This window comes from Eriocheir sinensis, chromosome 1 (genome assembly GCF_024679095.1).
Source record: "Eriocheir sinensis breed Jianghai 21 chromosome 1, ASM2467909v1, whole genome shotgun sequence".
In the NCBI taxonomy this organism is placed as follows: domain Eukaryota; kingdom Metazoa; phylum Arthropoda; class Malacostraca; order Decapoda; family Varunidae; genus Eriocheir; species Eriocheir sinensis.
Window position 1 is genome coordinate 40,033,785 of NC_066509.1, and position 23,993 is coordinate 40,057,777.

Consider the following 23,993-nt stretch of genomic DNA (forward strand, 5'->3'; position numbering starts at 1 on the left):
CCATTTCGGACAATGTACAGTTTCACCCAACCAATGATTTTCTTACGTGGTTCATTTTTTTCTGGTGATAGATTCTGCACGATTTTGGGTAAAATTCTAGTGTTTGCCCATACTCCCCCCTCCCCCCCATACAAGCCTGGGGACCTGGTGGGAATGCGGGGTTTCGGGTGGGGGACACGAAATCCGTCGCATTCGCGTATTTTTTTTGTGGGGGGGGGGGGATAAAAAAAAACCTAGATCTAGGGAAGTTCCCTAAATTTAGGGAATTTTTCCTCCCACCACCACTAAAATAAGCGTTTGCGATGAATTTAGTGTTTCCCATACGAAAACCACGCACTCAGTGGATCCCCAAGCTTGTTTTGGGAGAGAAGCGTAGTGAACCCACCAAACGATGCTCACCTCACCATCTGGCGTGGCACCGGCGGCCATCTGTGCTCACATAAACGCCTTCACCACACTCATGCCCTCTCTCTAGTAGGTTGTCACCTCATCGCAAGGTTTCTGTCCTCCAAGTAGAGTCCGTGGCACCAAACACAGTGTATCTTCATTGTTTATCACTGACACAAGTAAAACCACCGGCTAGCCGGGATCCATCCAACACCGCGCCCTTAACACTACTGCGGCTTGTGCAGGAAGTGCAGGCTCTCGAACCTCTTGCCCGAGCTGTTCGAACACGTGAATCCTCACTGACCGGATTTTGAATCTGCTTCACGGGTTCATATTCCCAGTATACAAGGTGATTGTGGATATTGACTCCGCGCCTCCAGAATACGATAATACGCCTCCATATATCATAGTAAAAAAAAAACAAAGTACTTAGAAGTAAAGAAGCCGAATTAATCCCCTTCCCCCAACGATCTTGGGGGACCTGCGTGAACTCGGGGTATTTGGGTGGGGGAGCATATTTAAACTACTCCAACTGAACTTTACGACCTGGTCTCACATGCGTGGGCTGATGGCTAACTAAGCGTACCATCGCTTACTAAGCGTACCATCGGTAATAGTATTAGGTAAAGGTGCGTGTTCTAAAAAAAAAAAAATAACCACGCGTGGTGGACCTGGTCTCACATGCATGGGCTAATGGCTAACTAAGCGTACCATCGCTAACCAAGCGTACCATCGGAAATAGTATTAGGTAAAGGTGCGTGTTCCAAAATAAAAAAAATAAAATAACCACGCGTGGTGGACCTGGTCTCACCTAGCGTATCATTGCTAACCGGATCGTTGGCAACGCTGCTCATATTGCAATGGCGTTGCCATGTAAACACATCGTCCGTATGTATAATATGCCCTCAAGTACAATATGGAGGCGTAATATCGTTTTTTCGAGGTGTGGAGTGATTTTCAATAATTACCTTGCATGGTTTCCGTACGTTGTAAAAAAAAAAACCGGAATGTATGAAATTTCCCTACATCTAAGTAATTGTAAGGAATTTCCTTACATCTAGGGTATTTTTCAACCCCTCATAACTCAAAAACTATACATTTGCGACGCATTTCATGTTTACCACCGCATCCCCCGAAGTCTCAATGGCCCCCTAGCCAATTTTGGTTGCGAGGGGTGAGTGTGGGCAAACACTAGAATAATACCGATTCGCAAATCCATTCTACTTTTATGGTTACTCGAGTGATGACCTGCCTCATGTCATTCCTCCCTCCTGCCAGCTTCACCAATCCATGTAATCAAAATATAATCTCATCCTTCCCTCTTCTCTCTTTCCTCCACCATTCCAGTTGTAATCAATCGTGTGGTCAGTCCTCCTCCTATTATGGGGCCGAAAAATTTCAGTCGTCTCCCTCTCACCGTTCTCATCAACTCTCTCTTCTCTTTCACCATCTCCAGAATGTGTCAACGTTTAAAGATAAATGTGACCACCATGAGACTAGGAGACAGAGAAGAGGCACCTTTGACGAGCACTGACTCTAAACTATCACTAAAGGTAAAGGTGGGCGGTGTGCCAGCCAGTTTTGTGGGAATTAGCTCGCAGCCGCAAAATAGCTCACAGAGAGAGGTACAACTTACTTATTTGCTATTATATCAACCACTATTCGCCATGCTGTCCTGAAGACTGTCTATCAACCATGACTTTAGAAGCACCGTCCAAATGAATCGTGAATGAGTTCCGGGGGATAGCATGAGCCAAGAATAGATGGATCTGGATTGATGATGCGCAGGGCACCTGTACAGGTGCATAACACACCACTATAAACAATTGCCTGCATGTGCCATCACGGGCTTGGGCCGACCACCAGGCCCCTGAAACAAGCCTACCGGTGCTACAAGCTAACACGTAAAAAAAATATCGTATTAAGCAGTCTTTGCCAGATAATTAACCACTATTTTGTATGCCAAGACAGTGCACGCCTTAGTGTTTCTTGTAGCTACTTTCTTTTGCACCCCTTGTGCTTTCTTCCTCACCAGAAAGACACCTAAAGATAAGCAAATATTAAGCTCTGTTTGCCAGATTATTAACCACTATTTTGTATTCCAAGATGGTGCAGGCCTTTTTGTTTCTTGTAATGTCTTTTCACCCCTTGAGCTGCCTCCCTTACTGTAAAATGAATAAATGTTAACCCTGTTTGCCAGAATATTAACCAGTATTTTGTATTCCAGGACAGTCCAGCGGTGAAGCCGAGTGCGTCCCGATGCAGCGTGGTGGCAGCCTCCTGCTGTGCGCCGGGCTGTAAGGGCAGGAACACTGTGGACTGCAAGCTCACCCTCCACATGTGAGTTACAGCGGACAACACCATTTAATTGGACACTATTACTTTTTTTTACTCTTACTTTTTATATTTTCTTACTTTTACTTTTTTTACTTTTTTACACGAATACAGTGGATGCCACCACCACCGGCCTTTACTTTGACACTTTTATTATTTGTTTCCTGGATTAAGTAAGGCTCTCAAGAGGTTAACGACAGCCATCGGTTATTTAATCACACACAGCACGGTCCACACAGTTACAGCCATCGTTTATTTAATCACACACAGCACGGTCCACACAGTTACAGCCATCGTTTATTTAATCACACACAGCACGGTCCACACAGTTACAGCCATCGGTTATTTAATCACACACAGCACGGTCCACACAGTTACAGCCATCGTTTATTTAATCACACACATACCGGGCCAAACAGTTAATGACATCGTTTATTTATTCACACACAGCACGGTCCACAGTTACAGCCATCGGTTATTTAATCACACACACGGTCCACACAGTTACAGCCATCGTTATTTAATCACACACAGCACGGTCCACACAGTTACAGCCATCGTTTATTTAATCACACACAGCACGGTCCACACAGTTACCGCCATCGTTTATTTAATCACACAGCACGGTCCACACAGTTACGGCCATCGTTTATTTAATCACACACAGCACGGTCCACACAGTTACGGCCATCGTTTATTTAATCACACACAGCACGGTCCACACAGTTACAGCCATCGTTTATTTAATCAGACTCTTTCATGCCCCTAATTTGAATGTTTACATCAAATTTGGCAGATTCTGTGACTTGCCTGATGGAGTGCCTCCTATTGTCCTTAAAAACTGTGCTTCTGTGCTGACACCCTGCCTGGTCAAACTCTTTCGTCTCTGCCTATCAACATCTATCTTTCCTTCCTGCTGGAAGTATGCCTTTGTACAGCCTGTGCCTAAGAAGGGTGACCGTTCCAATCCCTCAAACTACCGCCCTATAGCTTTACTTTCCCTAAAGCTTCTGAATCAATCCTTAACAGGAAGATTCAAGAGCACCTTTCCACTTCTAACCTTCTATCTGATCGCCAGTATGGGTTCCGCAAGGGGCGTTCTACTGGCGATCTTCTTGCTCTCTTAACTGACTCTTGGTCATCCTCTCTTAAGTAATCGGGTAGCCAAACAATTTTTTCTGGTAGATTTTGGTGTGTATTTAAGTAATATGGTAGCTAATCTTTTTTCATGGTAGATTTTGGTGTGTATTTAAGTAATATGGTAGCTAATCTTTTTTTCATGGTAGATTTTGGTGTGTTAAGAAATATGGTAGCTAAACTTTTTTTTTGGTAGATTTTGGTGTGTATTTAAGTGATTGGGTAGCCAAACTATTTTTGTGGTAGATTTTGGTGTGTATTTAAGTAATTGGGTAGGCAAACTATTTTTTGTGGTAGATTTTGGTGTGTATTTAAGTAATTGGGTAGCCAAACTATTTTTTGTGGTAGATTTTGGTGTGTATTTAAGTAATTGGGTAGCCAAACTATTTTTTGTGGTAGATTTTGGTGTGTATTTAAGTAATTGGGTAGGCAAACTATTTTTTTTTGGTAGATTTTGGTGTGTATTTAAGTAATTGGGTAGCCAAACTATTTTTTGTGGTAGATTTTGGTGTGTATTTAAGTAATTGGGTAGGCAAACTATTTTTTGTGGTAGATTTTGGTGTATTTAAGTAATTGGGTAGCCAAACTATTTTTGTGGTAGATTTTGGTGTGTATTTAAGTAATTGGGTAGGCAAACTATTTTTTGTGGTAGATTTTGGTGTGTATTTAAGTAATTGGGTAGCCAAACTATTTTTTGTGGTAGATTTTGGTGTGTAGCATTTAAGTAATGAGGCAGCTGTTTCTGGCGTACAACACCAGCTTATTCTAACATCCCTCCCTATCCTGAACCTCCGTTGGAATACACTGCAAGCCAAAAAATGTAACCTAACTCAGCCTAGCATGAATTACCTAACAGGGGACCTTGTCACCCCCCCTGTCTTCACATTTCATCTGAGGAAGGGGAATAAATTTAATCTAATGTAACCCCAGACATTTAAGGCTGTGGACACAACTCTTTTTCTTCTTCCACAGGTGTCAGGTTCCTGCACAGGTGAACGGAGGTGGAGTCACGGCTTTGGGGCTTGCTAAAAAGGTACGTGTAATAATAATAATAATAATAATAATAATAATAATAATAATAATAATAAACGGTTTATTCAATTGCAGCAGCCATCAGGCGGAAAATTTACATATCATGAGTACAATTTTACTTCGCAAATGGAACAAGTACAAAAAGAAGGGGACGGGGATCGGGGGTCTGGTATGTGTGGGAGGGTTGGGGCGATGGAGCTTGGGGTGGGAGGAGGGGAGTGGGGGTGCAGTGTGGTGCCGCAAGAGGGGAAGGTGTGTTAATCCTGTGTGTGTGTGTGTGTGTGTGTGTGTGTGTGTGTGTTTACCTGTTGTGTTAGGAAGGTTTTCACACACACACACACACACACACACACACACACACACACATAACCATAGCTATAAGTTATGCTGATATAACAAAATCGGGTTATCGGCCATCCGCTACTTATTTAAATAAATATCGGTATCTTCGTTACTTTTGTAACCAAACTAGCGATAATCGCTACTTTTTTCCGCTTCTCAGAAAAAAAAAACGTCGCCTCCCTACTGCACAAGCGTGGCCCGGGCGCCCGGTGTTGTATGAAAAAACTTCGGGGTATGAAATATCTTTGGTGAAGAGATTTCATACTTAGATCATCAACATTAAAACACTAGGTTATTTTTTTTGTTAGACTCAAAAATCAATATATCAAAGAGAAAAATCATTTAACTTTGCCCCCAAAATGATTATTCACTGCCTCAAATTTGATATTCCATATTCGTTTGTGAGCATGCCATGGAATTGAAGGCACACGGTGTTGTGTTATTTGGTGTCCCATCGTCAAAAGCTGGCGCTTTTGTTTACAAACACTGAACTGCGCATGTTCAGACCAGTAAGCGTAGCCCTGTACAGTCTCACAAAGCTTTTTAACAGAGTTGCTGGGAAGCTGAATCAGACATACAGTACCACCATCCTCGCTATTTCTAGAACGACACTCTGTACATATAAATACAACTCGTACAGTGTCGTTCTAGAAACAGCGGGGATGGTGGTAGTGGTACTGTATGTCTGATTCAGCCTTCCAGCAACTCTTAATTACGGTTAAAAATCTTTGTGAGACTGTACAGGTCTACGCTTGCTGGTCTGAGCATGCGCAGCTCACGAGAGACCAGTGTTTGTAAACAGAACGCCAGCTTTTGACGGTGGGGACGCCAAATAACACGACACCGGTTCAGGCGTTTCTAGTATTACCGTCCGCAGGTACGTGTCAACGTGTGGTTTTCAGGTTTTGTAAGTTTTATAAAATACAGATGATGAAAATTTGAATTCATCTTTGTTTTTTATTTGAAATATCAATATAGTATCGTTTTCGCCTATCGGACTTATCGCTAGCTAGTATCGGAATTATGGATTTATATCGGGTATCGGTTATCGGTCATCGCCTATATTTGTGTCTCCAGTTAACGAATATCGGTTATCACCATTAAGGTTTTCCATTATCAGTTATCGGTTATCGGGAATAAGGTTTTCTGTTATCGTGCCCAGCTATGCACATAACTTCCGCTGGGCCACACTGCAAGCTGAAAACATTTAGACTAACTCGAACGTGAACCTAATTTACGTAACACGCATTTTTTTTTTCCCCCAAACACTTAAAGCTACAGTCACACTGACTTCACGACCTGCTAACGACCACCTGCGACCTCAAAATGCTGCGATTCACACCCACCGCTCCCCGACCACATAGGTGGCAAAGTAGTCGTGCGACTGAACGGCTACCGGTGGTCGTTTAGTGTCCGTCCAGTGGGTGGCTGGACGGCAAGATTCACACCTTGGCCTCACACCTGGAGTCAGGCCAAGACGCCCACCATACGCTGACCGGTGGCCGACAGGCAAGGACCAGTACACGTCCTGTCGCAATGAGGACGGCGACCTCCCTTAACGAGCTGCAGCTGACGTGTTACAGTACATAATATCTTCACCCAGTTATATTACACATTTCCCATTCTTATTTCTGTAAATTATTTGTAAAAAACAGTTACTTATAAAGGTAATGAAAGTATCCTGTACTTCACTGCAGCAAAAGACGGATATTTGTGACCCCCCCGCCGCCCCCTATGTGCCGCAGACATGCAAAAAATGCTCCAAGCACTCTTGGTTTAACCTGTTGTTAGTATGTATGTAACATTACATTCGTTCTAAAGCATTTCCGTCACCCTGGGCAGAGCAGAAGATGAAATGAACAGTTCTTTTTGAAGTGAATAACAGCCAATAGCTTTACAGACTCTCATTGTTACTGGTGTGCACGTCATGTCCTGCAGTGATTTATTTTGGTTAGGCAGAGGTGACCCATACACACTTGGCCGTGTGTTTGACCTGTGGAGCAGGTTGAGTGGGGACGGAGCTTGGACGGGCTGAGGGGCGTGGGACGTCACTGCTCAGGAATGTACCTCATTTCCGGGCAAGGGTGGTTTGACCTACCACCAGTCGCCGCACAACTCGCCGTGTGGTGGAAGGCCGGACGTCAACCACGGCCAATGACAGATGAAAAGTGTACGGCGACCATCAGTGATCTCCTTCTCTCTGACGGCAACCAGACGGCGTCCGCTTGCCATCCGGTCGCCGTTCAACAGTTAATGGTCAACTGTCGGCCACCAGTGGCAGTCCACTAGCCGTCCAGACGCAGTCCATTCGGCCACTGGACGGCAACCTTTTTTACGACCGGCAGCGACCTGAGAGGTCGGCTGGAGGTTTTAGAGCATGACCTAAAACCTCCATTGGTCGGGAGTGTTTCCCAAATGGTATTTGTGTGCTGGATATCCCTTCACTGGTAGCCTGGTAGCATATAGTCCCATGCCTTTCTCTGCCTCTGTGGTGGATAGTGGAGTGTTTCCCAAATGGTATTCATGTGCTGGATATCCCTTCACTGGTAGCCTGGTAACATATAGTCCCATGTCTTTCTCTGCCTCTGTGGTGGATAGTGGAGTGTTTCCCATGTGGTATTGGTATGCTAGATATCCCTTCACTGGTAGCCTGGTAACATAGAGTCCCATGTCTTTCTCTGCCTCTGTGGTGGATAGTGGAGTGTTTCCCATGTGGTATTGGTGTGCTGGATATCCCTCCACTGGTAGCCTGGTAACATACACTCCCAGGTCTTTCTCTGCCTCTGTGGTGGATAGTGGAGTGTTTCCCATGTGGTATTGGTGTGCTGGATATCCCTTCACTGGTAGCCTGGTAACATATAGTCCCAAGTCTTTCTCTGCCTCTGTGGTGGATAGTGGAGTGTTTCCCATGTGGTATTGGTGTGCTGGATATCCCTTCACTGGTAGCCTGGTAACATAATGGTCGCAGGTCTTACTCTGTGGTGGATAGTGGTGTGTTTCCCATGTGGTATTGGTGTGCTGGATATCCCTTCACTGGTAGCCTGGTAACATATAGTCCCAGGTCTTACTCTGTGGTGGATAGTGGAGTGTTTCCCATGTGGTATTGGTGTGCTGGATATCCCTTCACTGGTAGCCTGGTAACATAATGGTCGCAGGTCTTACTCTGTGGTGGATAGTGGTGTGTTTCCCATGTGGTATTGGTGTGCTGGATATCCCTTCACTGGTAGCCTGGTAACATAATGGTCGCAGGTCTTACTCTGTGGTGGATAGTGGTGTGTTTCCCATGTGGTATTGGTGTGCAGGCCTTTACATTTTTCTTCATTGAATTGTAGCAGACACTTTTGTTCCATTCCTGTAGCTTGGTGAGGTATTCTGGTAGGAAATCCACAGTCTAGGGGTCACACTGCCCTAACCTAACGTGACCTCCTTAATGGGAGACTTTGAACCCCGCGACCCCTCGTTTTGACACTTAATCTGAGCATGACAAATTAAATCAAACTAACTTAACCTAACGTATCCTTATGTAACCTGCCTAATGTTTATTTATTTATTTATTTATTTTTTTTTTTTTTGCCCCTTCAACTCACCCTGTTTTCACATTTCATCTCAGGCCTGTACTTTTTCTCTCTCTCTCTCTCTCTCTCTCTCTCTCTCTCTCTCTCTCTCTCTCTCTCTCTCTCTCTCTCTCTCTCTCTCTCTCTCCCCCAAAAATAATGTCCCCACATCCACAGGTCAGATGAGCCACAATGGGCGCAGGTCACAACAGGTCACCACATGCAGGTCGGAGGTCACACAGCCAGCGTCCACAACCTGACCCCTAAGAGTGGATACCAGCTGTCTGGAGTGGATACAGAAGTGGATTCCTTACAGCATCGGAACTCCCGTAAGAGGAGACGTAGGAAGCACGGCTGTGGAGGAGGAGGAGGAGGAGGAGGAGGAGGAGGAGGAGGAGGAAGGGTTAGAAGAGGCATGGAAGAAAGAGAAAATAAAGTAAATAAGAAAATGAGACGAAGGGATTGAGAGAGAGAGAGAGAGAGAGAGAGAGAGAGAGAGAGAGAGAGAGAGAGAGAGAGAGAGAGAGAGAGAGAGAGAGAGAGAGAGAGAGTTTGAGTTATGAAAGATAATGAAGAAGAGAGAGAGAGAGAGAGAGAGAGAGAGAGAGAGAGAGAGAGAGAGAGAGAGAGAGAGAGAGAGAGAGAGAGAGAGAGACTTGCACACTTTTTTTTATATATTTATTTTATTTTAGTTATTTTTTTTTAATTATTTCATATTTATAATTATTTCCTTCTTCCCTCCCCTTCCTCCCTTTCCTCCTCCTCTTCTTCTTCTTTAAATTTTTTTCTTTCCTTATAATATAAATTTTCTTTTCATATATTTTCTTTTTCTTATTATTTTTCTTCTTCAACCTCCCCCTTCCCTTCCTTCCTTCTCCTCCCCTCCCCCCAACTCCCCCTCCTAACCCCTCCCTTACCCCATAGGTCAAGATCTCGGTCACCCTCGGAGTCTCGTCACTGGAAACTTCCCGAGGAGCTGCGTCGGCGCCTCACACTCCACCTCCAAGCTGACCCAGGACTGTCCCGAGCTGAGCTGCACGACATAACCTATGCTAGGATCGAACCCGCCCGCAACCTCAAGATCAAGTACGGGTCACCCAAGACTAGGAGACACCGTAGCCTTCGCCGATCTAAGAGGCGGGTGATTGGGGTCTGAAGGGGCTGTTTTTAGGGGCGAGAGGGCAGGGATAAGACTGTAGGGTTACTGTCAGTGCTGAGAGAAAAAAAAGAGACGGGTAATTTTGGGTCTGATTTTGGTGCCTGAGGGGGTGGAAAAGAGTAGAAGGGAAGGACAGGGGCTGAGAAGGAGTTGTCAGGGTGCTATGGGTTTAGTAATGGGCTGGTTTGGGGCTTTTTAGAGGGCTGCTTTAGGGCTGAGAGTGTAAGGCCACACAGAAAGTGAGGAAGCTAGCGAGAGCGGCGAAGTTTCGTTCTGTGGCCACAGAAAAGCGAGGCGAAAGGTTGTCATGGCAATGCGACTCGCGAGCAGTATAGCGCAGCAACACTACACACTCCTTGCCGGCACCCACCCGTCGAGGAATGAGGTGGAAAATTTATATACACAGTTCCGTGCTTCACTTATTTGGCGTTTTATGAAAAATTTGTATACACCATCAGGAGGCTTTTCTCTATAAGATGGAATCGTTTATTTTAGTCTTTACTTGATAGCCGCTGCAAGTGGTAGCTATATGCACAGTGTGTTATAAACATTACGGACTGATTATTTAACTTCAACTCGTCACTATTTTTTTTTTCTTTTTTTTTACGTTGTTGCCTATTGCGCCAGTAGGCATCTTCCCGGTGGGGCCTGATGGTAGGCCCAAGGCTTCTTCCAGGTGGGGCCTGATGGTCGGCCCAGCCCGTTCTGGCGCAGGCGAGTGTTTATAGTGGCGCCATCTTGCATTGGCTCATGCTGTCCCCCGGAACTCGTTCTTGATTCACTTGGACGGCTTCCTCTAGAGTCCGGGTTGATGGGTGGTCTTCAGGACAGCATGTGGGTAGTTTTAAGCCACTCGCCGGTGACTGAAAAATCCGAGGTGGTAGCGTGGGGATTCGAACTCACATCGTCCTCCACCCGGTGAATGTGGGCCCAGTACGCTACCAGTTCAGCCACCGCCTACCCAGTTTATTCAGTTTATGTTTTATTGAGCTTTCACAAACATATTTGTCGTTATTTGAGTTCTCCAATGGCTGCTGCGTCTAATGGTGTTAACCAAAATGTCCTATCTAATGCATGAGTTGAGTTATGGCAAATACAGTAAACCCTGGTTATAACGGACCTGCTTTTAAAGGATTTTAGATATAACGGACAAGGTCAGAGGGTCACAGAGACCCACCGAGAGTAGTTTTTGACCCACCCGCCTCCGGTAACTACAATAGCTCCTGCTGCCCACCTGCCCCTCCTCCTGCTGCCCCATCCTTGGCTTACCACAGCCCATAGCTCCTGCTGCCCACCTGCCCCTCCTCCTGCTGCCCCATCCTTGGCTTACCACAGCCCATAGCTCCAGCTGCCACCTGCCCCTCCTCCTGCCCCATCCTTGGCTTACCACAGCCCATAGCTCCTGCTGCCCACCTGCCCCTCCTCCTGCTGCCCCATCCTTGGCTTACCACAGCCCATAGCTCCTGCTGGCCACCTGCCCCTCCTCCTGCTGCCCCATCCTTCACTTACCGCAGTCTTTTTCAGCCCACCTCATGAAATATTTTCCTCTTCGTGTCTCCATTCAAATGAAGAGCGTATTCACACCACAACAAAGTCTTGTGCATCAATCCAGGACGTAAAGGTAATGGAAAATAGCCAAGTGTTTGTGAGTGTTGGTACTGACACAAATAAGTGGGTTGAGGGGGCTAAGCCCCAAGGTCGGTGGCAAGGTTAAGTTATGTTTGGTCAGTAGATTTATTCTGCACGCAGTGAGGAAATACGCAGCGCGGGACTGGACATGGTATCGGCATGCGTGGTCCAATTGGCGGGCCTGTGTTGCGAGAAATACCTCCTTGCAGAAATAAGTCGCTCTGCTGTCCACCATGCATGTGCACTGTGGGAATGCACAGGAGGAAAAACATCAATTTGCCTGGTTTTGTTCTAGTTTGTCCACATGTGACCTTTGTGAGCAGTGAGTGAACTGTAGAAACTGTCAGCAAGTTGAACATCTCTCTTTGCGAGCTATTGTGCGGCTGCAGCTGCGGCGGGTGTAACACAGGCATGGAAAAGTCAATCATTAAAATATCGTGACAGAAAGAGTCAACAGATTAACACCTCGATAACTACAAACATTAAGAAGTTTTGTCTACCAGTGTGGAATTGGCACACTTGTAAAATTTCCCCGTAGCAATATGGCCCCCAGCAGGGCCCCACTGCCAGCTTCAGTGGCTCACAGTCCATCCAGATAACACAATAAAAAAAATATAGATATATACCTACATTATTTGGTTCATTGGTATTATTTTACATTTTTTTTTTTCGCTGCTCATAACGGACTTTCAGCATTAACGGACTAAGGTCCGCCCCAATTAGTCCGTTATATCGAGGGTTTGCTGTAAAATGGAAGCATGTCTGTGATGTCACACCTGACCGAGCAATCTCGCGTGAGAAAAGTTAATCGTCAACTCTCCTCTCTTTCTCGCTGATCACCTCCAAGCTTTCTCGCCAGTACCTGCCAGTGTGGCCAACACCTCCATTGCTTATATTGTGTATTAAAGTTTCTTGCCCTCGCTCACTCTGTGGCCTAAGAGAAGGTAGGGGAATTTAGGGGCTGTTTTGGGACTGAAGGAGAAGAAGAGCGAAGGAAAGAGGCTGAAATGAGAGATACAGGGTGTTAGGATGCTATTGGTCTAAAAATGGACTGATTTAGGGCTGTTTAGGGGGCTGAGGGGACTGAGAAAGAGCATAGAGGAAAGGAAAGGGCTATAAGGTTGCTATTGGGGCTGAAAGATTGAGTGTAAGGGAAGGGCTGAGAAAGTGAGGGCTGATTATGGGTCTGAGAGAGAGGGTAGAGGGAAGGAAAGGGGCTGAAATGAGAGATAAAAGTGAGAAAGGGGGCTGCCAGGATGCTATGGGTTCAAGAAAAGGGTCCTTTTTGGCTTTGTAAGGCTGTTTAAGGGCTTGTATAGAGGGAAGAAAAGGGCTGTCATGAGAGGGGGCTGAGGTGGTGTTTGTAAGGAAGGGGCTGCCACAGGGTGAAGAAAATGAAGGGGCTGTGGCAATAAGGGAAGGAAGGGGCTGGAAAAGTGAAGGGAAGGGAAGGGAGGGGCTGGAAAAGTGAAGGGAAGGGAAGGGAGGGGCTGGAAAAGTGAAGGGAAGGGAAGGGAGGGGCTGGAAAAGTGAAGGGAAGGGAAGGGAGGGGCTGGAAAAGTGAAGGGAAGGGAAGGGAGGGGCTGGAAAAGTGAAGGGAAGGGAAGGGAGGGGCTGGAAAAGTGAAGGGAAGGGAAGGAAGGGGCTGGAAAAGTGAAGGGAAGGGAAGGGAGGGGCTGGAAAAGTGAAGGGAAGGGAAGGGAGGGGCTGGAAAAGTGAAGGGAAGGGAAGGGAAGGGAGGGGCTGGAAAAGTGAAGGGAAGGGAAGGGAGGGGCTGGAAAAGTGAAGGGAAGGGAAGGGAGGGGCTGGAAAAGTGAAGGGAAGGGAAGGGAGGGGCTGGAAAAGTGAAGGGAAGGGAAGGGAGGGGCTGGAAAAGTGAAGGGAAGGGAAGGGAGGGGCTGGAAAAGTGAAGAGAAGGGAAGGGAGGGCTGGAAAAGTGAAGGAAGGGAAGGAAGGGGGGCTGGAAAAGTGAAGGGAAGGGAAGGGAGGGGCTGGAAAAGTGAAGGGAAGGGAAGGGAGGGGCTGGAAAAGTGAAGGGAAGGGAAGGAAGGGGCTGGAAAAGTGAAGGGAAGGGAAGGGAGGGGCTGGAAAAGTGAAGGGAAGGGAAGGGAGGGGCTGGAAAAGTGAAGGGAAGGGCTGGAAAAGTGAAGGGAAGGGAAGGGAGGGGCTGGAAAAGTGAAGGGAAGGGAAGGGAAGGGCTGGAAAAGTGAAGGGAAGGGACGGTAGGGGCTGGAAAAGTGAAGGGAAGGGAAGGGAGGGGCTGGAAAAGGGAAGGGAAGGGAGGGGCTGGAAAAGTGAAGGGAAGGGAAGGGAGGGGCTGGAAAAGTGAAGGGAAGGGAAGGGAGGGGCTGGAAAAGTGAAGGGAAGGGAAGGGAGGGGCAGTTACAAAAGGTGGCTGAGAGAGAGGCTGGTGGAGGAGGCGGTGGCTGAGTGGATAGTGTGACGGTGCTGCGTTCAGGACGACGCGAGGTCAATCCCCGCCCGGTGCCACAAGCTGGGATTTTTGAGCCACCGCCGAGAGGCCTAAGACTACCCACATGCTGCCCAGAAGACCACCTATCAACCCGGACTCTAGATTCTAGGATTAAAGATGAGCTCCAGGGGGCAGCATGAGCCAGTGTAAGATGGCGCCACTATAAACACTTGCCTGCGCCACAACGGGCTGGGCCGACCATCACTGACACGAAGGAAGGCCTACCGGCGCAACAGGCGTAGACGTCAAAAAATAAAAAATAAAATAAATCAAAAATCAAAACAAGGCAAGGTTGGAGCACTGGGATAAGTGTACACACTTTAACAAGGAGAAATCTGCCACAAACATTATGACGGGAATGTTTACATGGATTTACAGGTCATGAGAGGTCAGGAACAGGATGTTAAGTCAAGGGCTAAAGGGACACACATATATATTGCTGAAAAAACACAGACTGAGACTTTGAAATAAATTGGTTCACAAAAAATAAGTGTGTGTGTTTGTATGTGTGTAATACACCACGGCCTGATCACGTGTTGGACTCGTAATCGCCAGCAAGGACCCTCCAGACATGACCAAGTCCTCCTAAAGTCCTAAAATCCTTGATCATAAACCTACATTATAAAACAAAAACAAACCAATTACATTATTATTATTATTATTATTATTATTATTATTATTATTATTATTATTATTATTATTATTTCAGCAATTCCATCGATTGCAAGGCCAGTCCTCCCATTGATGGTGAGAGCCCCTGCCCCCTCTCCCTGGGCCCCCACACCAGTGCCACGCTGCCCAGGCCCCCTAAGGTGAGTGCCAGGTGGTTTGGTCTGGGGCACTAACATTAGAATTTATGGTAATTTTTTTTAATTATTTACTCTTATTCTGCTGGTGGTGGTGGTGGTGGTGGTGGTGGTAATACTGTATTCTTAAGTAGTGGAGGGGGGGGGGGCTCCACTCACTCTGGAATAGCTTAAGTTAGGCTACCATTTTATATATATATATATGTATATATATATATATATATATATATATATATATATATATATATATATATATATATATATATATATATATATATATATATATATATATATATATATATATATATATATATATATATATATATATATATATACAGGTAACTCTTGATTCACGCGACTATTGTGTCCTTGAAGAGGTCGCGTAAATCAAAAACAATGTAAATCAAACAAGAGGTAAGTTTCTATTGAAAGATAAATATTCACTTTATTATTATTATTATTATTATTTTTTTTACAACAAAGGAGGCAGCTCAAGGGCACACAAAAAAAGAAAACAATCATAAAAAAAAAGCCCGCTACTCGCTGCTCCCCCCCAAAAATTAAAAGAGGTGGCAGAAAGAAAGATCAATTTCGGGAAGAGGGGTGTCCTGATACCCTTCTCTTGAAAGAGTTCAAGTCGTAGGCAGGAGGAAATACAGATGAAGGAAGGTTGTTCCAGAGTTTACCAGCGTGAGGGATGAAAGAGTGAAGATGCTGGTTAACTCTTGCATAAGGGGTTTGGACAGTATAGGGATGAGCATGGGTAGAAAGTCGAGTGCATCGGGGCCGCGGGAGGGGGGGAGGCATGCAGTTAGCAAGTTCAGAAGAGCAGTCAGCGTGGAAATATCGATAGAAGATAGAAAGAGAGGCAACATTGCGGCGGAATTTAAGAGGTAGAAGACTATCAGTATGAGGAGGAGAGTTGATGAGACGAAGAGCCTTAGCCTCCACTCTGTCCAGAAGAGCTGTGTGAGTGGAGCCCCCCTACACATGAGATGCATACTCCATACGAGGGCGGACAAGGTCCCTGTATATGGACAGCAACTGTGCAGGGGAGAAGAACTGGCGGAGACGGTACAGAACGCCCAGCCTCGAGGAAGCTGATTTAGTAAGAGATGAGATATGAAGTTTCCAGTTGAGATTTTGAGTTAAGGATAGACCGAGGATGTTTAGTGTTGAGGAAGGTGATAGCTGGGTGTTGTCAAAGAATAGGGGATAGTTGTTTGGAAGATTGTGTCGAGTGGATAGGTGGAGAAACTGTGTTTTTGAGGCATTGAAGGACACCAGGTTCTTCTTGCCCCAATCGGAAATAATAGTAAGGTCTGAGGCAAAGCGTTCTGCAGCCTCCAGCCTTGAGTCGTTAAGTTCCTGTAGGGTGGGTCTTCTATTAAAAGAAGTTGAGTAATGCAGAGTGGAATCATCGGCGTAGGAATGGATAGGACAGTTCGTTTTGGAAAGAAGATCATCAATGAACAACAGAAAAAGAGTGGGAGATAGGACAGAACCCTGTGGGACACCACTGTTAATAGATTTAGGGGAAGAACAGTGACCGTCTACCACGGCAGAAATAGAACGGTCAGAAAGGAAACTGGAGATAAAGGTACAGAGAGAAGGATAGAAACCGTAGGAGGGTAGTTTGGAAAGCAAAGATTTGTGCCAGACCCTATCAAAAGCTTTTGATATGTCCAGCGCAATAGCAAAAGTTTCACCGAAACGGCTAAGAGAGGATGACCAAGAGTCAGTTAAGAAGGCTAGGAGAACGCCCCTTGCAGAACCCATACTGGCGATCAGATAGAAGGTCAGAAGTGGAAAGGTGCTTTTGAATCTTCCGGTTAAGGATTGATTCAAAAGCTTTAGATAGACAAGAAAGTAAAGCTATAGGACGGTAGTTTGAGGGATTGGAGCGGTCACCCTTCTTAGGTACAGGCTGTATGAAGGCATACTTCCAGCAAGAAGGAAAGGTAGATGTTGACAGGCAGAGGCGAAAGAGTTTGACCAGGCAGGGTGACAGCACGGAGGCACAGTTTTTAAGGACAATAGGAGGCACTCCATCAGGTCCATAAGCCTTCTGAGGATTGAGGCCAGAGAGGGCATAGAAAACATCATTTTGAAGAATCTTTATAACAGGCATAAAGGAGTCAGAGGGGGGATGAGTAGGAGGAATATGCCCAGAATCGTCCAGAGTGGAGTTTTTAGAAAAAGTTTGAGAGAAGAGTTCAGCCTTAGAGATAGATGAGACGGCAGTGTTGCCGTCAGGACTGAGGAGTGGAGGAAAGATGAAGAAGTGCAGGTGGAGGAGATGTATTTGGCTAGATGCCAGAAGTCACGGGAAGAGTTAGAGAAAGCAAGGTTTTGACATTTTCTATTAATGAAAGAATTTTTGGTTAGTCGGAGAATAGATTTGGCACGATTTCGGGCAGAAATGTAAAGTTCATAATTAGCATTAGTTTGAAGGCTCTGGTACCTTTTGTGAGCTACCTCTCTATCATTGACAGCACGAGAACAAGCGTGAGAAAGAACGAGGAATGTATGCCTCCATTCCAGAGACAATCACCTCTGTGATGCACTGTGCACACACAGAGGGGTCTCTATCCTCGAAGCAATAATCATTCCACGGGAAATCGGAAAAGTACATCCTCAGGTCGTCCCACCGAGCTGAAGCAAAATGCCAGAAGCATCGCCTCTTCGGTGGGTCCAGAGGGTGTACAGGAGCGATAGGACAGGATGCAGAAATAAGATTGTGATCGGAGGAGCCCAACGGAGAGAACAGTTTGACAGAGTAAGCAGAAGGGTAAGAGGTAAGGAAGAGGTCTAGAGTGTTGGGCGTGTCTCCAAGACGGTCGGGGATTCGTGTAGGGTTCTGGACCAGATGCTCTAGATCGAGGATAGCAAAGTTGTAGGCTTGTTCACCAGGTTGGTCAGTGAAAAAGGATGAAAGCCAAAGCTGGTGGTGAACATTGAAATCTCCTAGGATGGAGATTTCAGCGAAGGGAGGGTCAAGATGTGCTCCACTTTAGAATTCAAATAGTCAAAGAATTTTACATAGTTGGTAGAGTTAGGTGAGAGATAAACAGCACATATGTATTTAGTAATAGAATAGAAGTTTAATGAGAAACCTTATTATTTGATCGTTTCTTAATCAATAAAACGCAAAGTAACGCCAGTAACTGTCCATTCGCTTCATGTCATACTGTGCGTGTGTGTTAATAACTGCAGAAGACAGTTCATGGAATGATCAATATATATATATATATATATATATATATATATATATATATATATATATATATATATATATCTATATATATATATATATATATATATATATATATATATATATATATATATATATGAACGACGTATAACAACGGTTGTGCAACGACAAGCACACGACGTGAGCTAAATCATTTCAAGGTTGTCTTCAGTACTGAAGACAACACATGACATGATAGTCGCATTTTTAAAGCAAATGAATGTATAATTGTAATTCAGGTACTGCTACGTTATTTTACCGTGTTTTACATCACAAGGTATTATAGATTATCATTAAAAGGGAACATTATAACATAAACAATAAATACACATCACTTCCGTTACCTTCAAATGCTCCCGTACGAAACATTTTGAGAGCGGCGACATCACTTCATATCGCGACTGTACACAAACTAAACATTAATTAAGATATTTACAACAGAATGGAATGAAAGTGTGTGTGTGTGTGTGTGTGTGTGTGTGTGTGTGTGTGTGTGTGTGTGTGTATTTACCTAGTTGTATTTACCTGTCCAGTTTCTCCAATCCCTCTTGTATCCTGTACAATGCTATTAGGTCCCCTCTCTCTCTTCTGCTCTCCAGTGTTGTTAGTCCCAATTTCTCCAGTCTTTCTTCATAAGTATGTTCTCTCAGAGTTTCCGGTAATTTAGTTTCTGCTCTTTGTATTCTTTCCAACTTTCTAATTTATTTCTTGTGTGTGTGTATGTGTGTGTGTGTGTGTGTGTGTTCATAAATTATTGATACACATGAGCACAAAATCCTGCTGAGCTATCTTTAATATTTTTAGAGCTAGCTCACAAAACGTCCAAACTTTTTCAGACCTGGCGGCCGTCAAGTTTTCCCTCCTGAGCTGCCGGTGTTGGTGGTGCCCAGGCTGGAACACTCCCCGCCCAGGGCTACGCCAACCTGAGGAGGCACAGCAAGACTTCTCCTGGCTTATAAGGTATTGGTGGTAGTAGTAGTAGTAGTAGTTGTAAGCCAAGATGTATATAATAACTGTTTGTGGTTTTGTTAGGGTACGTTAGGTTTAGGGCGTCACCTTAGGGTATAAATCAACACAGAATGACCTCACTTTGTTGTATAAAATGTCTTGTTAGTAAGGAAGCATGTATGAATTTTCTGAGTCAAGACCTGTAGTAACTGTTTAGGGTTTTGTTAGGTTAGTTAAGTTTAGTGTATCTTGAAACACTATGACAGCCAGCACCTTATGGTATAAATCAACACAGAATGACCTCACTGTGTTGCATAGAAAGTCTCATTAGCAAGGAAGCATAGATGAATTTTCTGAGTCAAAACCTGTTAGTAACTGTTTAGGGTTTTGTTAGGTTAGGCTAGTTAAGTTTAGGGTATCTTGAAGTGCATGACAGCCAACTGTTCAAGTAATCTCATACAAGCAAGCATATCAACCTGGTAGCAGTGATGGGCCAAATTTGTGGCTTTACCGTGTAGCAGCGACGGGCCAAATTTTGGCTTTACCGTGTAGCAACGACGGGCCAAATTTGTGGCTTTACCGTGTAGCAGCGACGGGCCAAATTTTGGCTTTACCGTGTAGCAACGACGGGCCAAATTTGTGCCATGACATAAACCCCCCAAAATAGATGATGCATAAACTGAACACAAATGCTTTGATATACATTATGAAATGGTTTGTGTGAGTGATGATTTTTTCCCATTTTTCTCGCTCAGAGGGACCATTAAGAAACATGATCCCCGCTGCTGCCACCACCACCGGGTAACATGTGCCGGCGACGATCTGTTCACACGTCACTTGCCGCAGCGTTGAGGCGGGATGCAGCGTGCTCTGAGGCCACCCCGGGCAGGAGGCAAGATGTGACCTCCTGCACCAAACCTTTGACCTCTATTCAGGAGCAGTAAGTAGCGGGCTTTTTTTTTATATATTTTTCTTTACGCCCTTGAACTGTCTCCTTAGCTGTAAAAAAAAAAAAAACCTGACTCATTGCCGTCCTGGAGTGAACAGACTGTGATCCAGGTGAAGGTATTACTCGGGTAACTTATTGTGTGTTGCCGGCGAGAAAATGACTCATCCTCACTCTGCTCTGAGTCTATTATGGAACATTATCTCTCTCTCTCTCTCTCAGGGCCCACATATCGACCGCCACACGTATTTGACCAGGGTTTCCTAGATGTTGTGGGCGTTTCCTGGGGTAGTTTCTAGCCCCTTCCTCTGTACTGTGAACCTAAAGAAACACTTGACCAGGCTTTCCTAGGAGTTGTGGGCATTTCCAGGGGTAGTTTTGTGACACTTCCTCTGTACTGTGAACATAAAAACATTTGACCAGGCTTTCCTAGGAGTTGTGGGTATTTCCAGGGGTAGTTTTGTGACCCTTCCTCTGTTCTGTGAACCTAAGGAAACACATTTGACAAAGGTTTCCTAGGAGTTGTGGGCATTTCCAGGGGTAGTTTTGTGACCCTTCCTCTGTACTGTGAACATAGGAAACACACATTTGACAAGGCTTTCCTAGGAGTTGTGGGCATCTCCAGGGATAGTTGTGTGACCCTGGTGGTAGTGTGACCCTTCCTCTGTACCATGAACCTAAGGAAACATACATTTGCCAAGGCTTTCCTAGGAGTTGTGGGGGCATTTCCAGGGGTAGTTTTGTGACCCTGGTAGTAGTTTAACCCTTCTTCTGTACCATGAACCTAAGGAAACGTACATTTGACCAGGCTTTCCTAGGTGTTGTGGGTATTGCCAGGGGCAGTTTTGTGACCCTAGTGGTAGTTTGACCATTCCTTTGTACCATGAACCTAAAGAAACACATATTTGCCAAGGCTTTCCTAGGAGTTGTGGGCATTTCCAGGGGTAGTTTTGTGACCCTGGTAGTAGTTTGACCCTTCCTCTGTGCCGTGAACCTAAGGAAACACACATTTGACTAGGCTTTCTTAGGATTTGTGGGCATTTCCCGAGGTAGGTGTGTGACCCTGGCATAGCTGGGCGTTATCGCGATAAGTTATCGCAATACTTTATCGCTGATAACAAAATTGGGTTATCGGCCATCCGCTACTTATTTAAGTATATATCGGTATCATCGTTACTTTTGTAACCAAACTAGTGATAATCGATACTTTTTTCTGCCTCAAAAAAAAAAAAAAAAAAAAAAAAAGCGTTGTCTCCTCCCTACACGTGGCGCCCGGTGTTGTGTGAAAAAAACTTTGGGGTATGAAATATCTTCAGTGAAGAGATTTCATACTTAGATCATCAACATTAAAACACTAGCTTATATTTTTATGTTACTCAAAAATCAATATATCAAAGAGAAAAATCATTTAACTTTGCCCCCAAAATGATTATTCACTGCCTCAAAGTTGATATTCCATATTCGTTTGTGAGCATGCCATGGTATTGAAGGCACCCGGTGTTGTGTTATTTGGTGTCCCATCGTCAAAGTTTACAAACACTGGTCTCTCGTGAACTGTTCAGACCAGTAAGTGTAGCCCTGTACAGTCTCACAAAGCTTTTTAACACATTAAGAGTTGCTGGAAGGCTGAATCAGACATACAGTACCACCATCCTCGCTGTTTCTAGAACGACACTCTGTACATATAAATACAACTCGTACAGAGTATCGTTCTAGAAACAGCGAGGATGGTTAAAAAGATTTGTTAGACTGTACAGTTCTATGATTGCTGGTCTGAGCATGCACAGTTCACGAGAGACCAGTGTTTGTAAACAAAAGTGCCAACTTTGACGGTGGGGCGTAAACACAACACAACCGGTCAAGGTGTTTCTAGTATTACTGTCCATAGGTACGTGTCAACGTGTGGTTTTCAGGTTTTGTAAATTTTCTAAAATACTGATAATGAAAATTTGAAGTCATCTATGTTTTTTATTTGAAATATCAATAATATCGTTTTTGTCTATCGGAATTGTGGATTTATATCGGGTATCGGTTATCGCCTATATTTGTTTCTCCAGTTAACGAATATCGGTTATCACCGATAAGGTTTTCCATTATTGGTTATCGGGAATAAGATTTTCTGTTATCGTGCCCAGCTATGGACCCTGGTGGTAGTGTGACCCTTCCTCTGTACTGTGAACCTAAAGAAACACACATTTGACCAGGCTTTCTTAGGATTTGTGGGCATTTCCTGGGGTAGGTGTGTGACCCTGGTGGTAGTGTGACCCTTCCTCTGTACCGTGAACCTAAAGAAACACATATTTGGCAAGGCTTTCCCTAGGAGTTGTGGGCATTTCCCAGGGTAGTTGTGTGACCCTGGTGGTAGTTTGACCCTTCCTCTGTACCATGAACCTAAGGGAACACACATTTGACCAGGCTTTCCTAGGAGTTGTGGGCATTTCCCGGGGTAGTTGTGTGACCCTGGTGGTAGTGTGACCCTTCCTCTGTACCATGAACCTAAGGAAACACACATTTGACCAGGCTTTCCTAGGAGTTGTGGGCATTTCCTGGGTTAGGTGTGTGACCCTGGTGGTAGTGTAACCCTTCCTCTGTACCGTGAACCTAAGGAAACACACATTAGAACTCAATCTACATCCGTTTTGGCCCTGGGAGGTGGTTGGTGTGAGGGTCTGAACCAGGCTCACCAGCAGGGACTTGGCACGACACACTACAACTTGTGACTATAATTTAGCCTCTAACTGCTGCTGCTGCTGCGGTCATAACTTTGGGGTGTAACAGAGATGTTTTTTGTGTGTGTGTGAGAAGGAAGAGGAAGGAAGATTATAGATTTTCCTTTTCAGATGTGGAGGTAACTCTCTCTCTCTCTCTCTCTCTCTCTCTCTCAGGAATGAGAAAATAGATTAATTTTTATATACTTTTATTATTATTATTATTATTATTATTATTATTATTATTATTACAGATCTCACAACTGATGGAAGCTGGGACGGAAAGTTGCTGAAATGTGGTAAGCTACAATTTCCTCTTTCAACCATGATTTCTATCAGTCTACCACAATCTACCAGGGTCTAACCACCACACAATCATTCGCCCAACATCCCTCTACCAGTCTACCACAATTCAACCATCAGTCATCAACCGAAAAACTCGACTTGTTCAAAACTTTTTCAACTCTGTAACCCCAAAATGTCAACCCAAGACCTGACATTCAACCACGATTTCTACCACTCCACCACAATCTACTGGGACCTAACCACCATATATCTTTTCAGGGCAATGGCTGACTGGATGGTGCTGTCTGGTCACTCAGCTCAGCAAGGGACTGGAAGCTGGAACACTCTCTCTCTCTCTCTCTCAAAAAAATAATGTAAAGGTGTATAAGGTCCATTAAAAAGAAGAGAGAGAGAGAGAGAGAGAGAGAGAGAGAGAGAGAGGAGGTTCAAATATATCCATGGTTATATAATATTCAACTTTATTTATCTTCTCTTTTATACAACAACAGCTGAGAGAGAGAGAGAGAGAGAGAGAGAGAGAGAGAGAGTGTTCCATCTCATCCTCTCTCTCTCCCCAACATCCAGGCGGCATCTTGGGAGGGGAGGGGAAGGGAAGGGAAGAATACAATAGCTCACTGGTGGAGAGAGAGAGAGAGAAGAGTAATAGGTTTAAATACATCCATTGTAATATATATTTCCAAACTTTATTATCTTCTCTTTTATAGGAATACAGAGAGAGTTCTCTCTCTCTCTCTCCTTCCTTGGCTCAATTAATCTCCCTCCATCTTCTCCCCAACAGGACTCGTCTCAGCTGGTCTCATCTGGTCTGCCCCAGCATTTAGGCAGCATCTTGAAGGCCTGACTGGTCTCCTCAGCTCAGTGGTCTCGTCTCTGTCTCCTGCCCTGCAAGAGTCTGGCAGAGTTTAGTGCCAAGAGTGTGTGTGTGTGTGTGTGTGTGTGTGTGTGTGTGTGTGTGTGTGTGTGTGTGTGTGTGTGTGTG

General features: G+C 44.9%; 1 long non-coding RNA gene across 2 annotated transcripts; it reads left to right on the top strand.

Annotated features, from left to right (window-relative positions):
• The first annotated feature begins 4,875 nt into the window (after positions 1 to 4,875).
• On the top strand, positions 4,876 to 23,985 carry LOC126996774 (uncharacterized). Of its 2 annotated transcripts, none has more exons than XR_007751538.1 (8): positions 4,876 to 4,891; positions 8,964 to 9,115; positions 9,711 to 9,872; positions 14,757 to 14,859; positions 18,943 to 19,066; positions 19,810 to 19,994; positions 22,963 to 23,007; positions 23,793 to 23,985. It is a non-coding gene; the product is annotated as an uncharacterized LOC126996774 (long non-coding RNA). The 2 variants fall into 2 exon arrangements; XR_007751539.1 differs by lacking the exon at positions 4,876 to 4,891 and adding an exon at positions 6,794 to 6,814.
• Positions 23,986 to 23,993: the final 8 nt, after the last annotated feature.